The sequence below is a fragment of the Suricata suricatta genome, chromosome 5, assembly GCF_006229205.1.
Source record: "Suricata suricatta isolate VVHF042 chromosome 5, meerkat_22Aug2017_6uvM2_HiC, whole genome shotgun sequence".
Lineage (NCBI taxonomy): Eukaryota > Metazoa > Chordata > Mammalia > Carnivora > Herpestidae > Suricata > Suricata suricatta.
The window spans coordinates 7,199,523-7,202,251 of record NC_043704.1 but is presented as its reverse complement, the minus strand read 5'-3'; positions in this window follow the sequence as shown (position 1 = coordinate 7,202,251).

Sequence of the window (2,729 nt, the reverse complement as noted above, 5' to 3'; positions counted from 1 at the left end):
CCACATACTGGGACATAAAGCAGCCCTCCATAAGTATAAATGAATAGAGATCATACCATTCACACTTTCAGATCACAATGCTATGAAACTTGAAATGAACCACATGAAAAAGTCTGGAAAACCTCCAAAAATGTGGAGGTTAAAAACCGCCATACTAAAGAATGATCGAATAATCAGGCAATTAGAGAATAAATTAAAAAAATATATGGAAACCCATGAAAACAAAATACAACAATCCAAGATCTCTAGGATGCAGCAAGGGCAGACCAAAGAGGAAAGTATATTGCAATCCAGGCCTATTACAACAAACTACAAAAAGCTCAAATTCAAAGTCTAACAGAGCACCTACTGGAACTAGAAGGGGAGCAGCAAGAGCACACTTAACCCAGCACAAGAAAAGACATAATAAAGATCAGGGCAGAAATAAACAATATAGGATCCAAAAAACAGTCGAGCAGATCAACGAAACCAAGAGTTGGTTCTTTGAAAATATAAAAAAAACGATAAACCTCTACCCAGGCTCCTCAGAAAGAAGAGAGCACCCAGATAGACACAATCATGAATGAAAAATGATCTATTTCAACCAATACCTTAGAAATACAAACAATCATCAAAGACTACTATGAAAAATTATATGCCAACCAACTGAAGAACCTAGAAGAAATTGACAAATTCCTGAATGCACATGCACTGCCAAAATTCAAAAGGGAAGAGATAGAAAGCATGAATGGACCAATAACCAGTGAGGGATTCGAATCTGGTATCAAACATATTACAACGCATAAGAGCCCAGGGCCGGATCGCTTCCCAGGGGAATACTACCAGACATTTAAAGAAGAGCTAATACCCATTCTTCTCAAACTAACCAACAAATAGAAATAGAAGTAAACATCCAAACTCATTCTACGAAGCCAGCAATACCTTGATACCCGAACCAGGCAGAGACCCAGCACAAAAAGACAACTACACCAATATCCTTAATGAATACGGATGCAAACATACTCAACTAGATACTGGCTAATTGAACTCAACAGAATATTTAAAATAAAATTATCCATCAGGATAAGTGGGATTCATTCCTGAGTTACAGTGCTGGTTCAATATTCACAAGTCCATGAATGTGATCCACGACGTTAACAAAAGAAAGAATAAAAACCATATGGTCCTGTCGATAGAATCAGAAAAAGCATTTGACAAAATAAAGGAACTGTTCTTAAAAAAAAGTACCCATGAGAAAATTGGAATAGAAGAAACATACCTAAACATTATAAAAGCAGTTTATGAGAAGCAGACAGCTAAGATCATCCTCAATGGGAAAAAAACTGAGAGCTTTCCCCCTGAGAGCAGGAACACGACAGAGGTGTCCACTCTCACCACAATTGTTTAACATAGTGCTGCACGTCCTAGCAACAGTGTTCAGACAACGAAAGGATTGGCTAAGAAGAAGTCAAACTTTCCCTTTTCGCAGATGACATGATATGCTACTTGGAAAACCCAGCAGACTCCACCAGAAGCCTTCCAGAACTGACCAAAAATTCAGCAAAGTTGCAGGGACAAAATCAATGTACAGAAATCAGTTGCATTCCTATACACCAAAAATGAAACAGCGGAAAGAGAAATCAAGAAACTGAACCCATTCACAATTGCACGAAAAACCATAAAGTACCCAGGAGTAAACCTAATCAAGGATGTAAAAGACCTATATGATGAAAGCTACAGAAAACTTCTGAAATAGACTGAAGAAGACACCAAGAAATGGAAAAACATTCCCTGTACATGGAACGAAAGAATATACATGGTGAAAATGTCATTACTGCGCAAAGCAATCTACACATTCAATGCAATCCCCATCAAAATTGCACCAGCATTCTTTTCAAAGCTAGAACACACTATCCTCAAATTCGTATGGAACCACAAACGAACCTGAATAGCCAAAGTCATAGTGAAGAAGGACACCAAAGAGGGAGGCATCACAATCCCAGACTTTACCCTCTACTACGAAGCTATCATCATCAAGACAGTATGGTATTGGCACAAAAACAGACATATAGACCAATGAAATAGAATAGAGAACCCAGAACTGGGCCCAAAATGGACGGCCAATTAATTTTTGACAAAACAGGATAGAGTCTCCGATGGAAAAAGAGACTGCCTCTTTATCAGGTGGTGCTGGGAGAACTGGACAGCCACATGCAGAAGAATGAAACTAGACCACTTTCTTCCACCATACACAAAAGGCAACTCAAAATGGCTGAAGGACCTGCATGTAAGACAGGAAACCATCAAAACCCTCAAGGAGAAAGTAGAAAACAACCTCCTTGACCTCAACCACAGCAATTTCCTACTCGACACATCCCCAAAGGCAAGGGAAATGAAAGAAAAACTGAACTCTTGGGACCACATCAAGATAAAAAGCTTCTGCCCTGCAAAGGAAACAATGAAGAAAACTAATAGGCACCTGGCATAATGGGAAAAGATAGTTGGAAATGACATATCAGATAAAGGGCTAGTATCCAAAATCTACAAGGAACTCACCAAACTCCACACCCACAAAACAAATAACCCGGTGAAGAAATGGGCAGAACACATGAACAGACACTTCTCCAAAGAGGACATCCAGATGGCCGACAGGCACATGAAACAATGCACAAAATCACTCATCATCAGGGAAACACAATTCAAAACCACACTGAGATACCACCTCACACCATTCAGAGTGGCTAAAATGA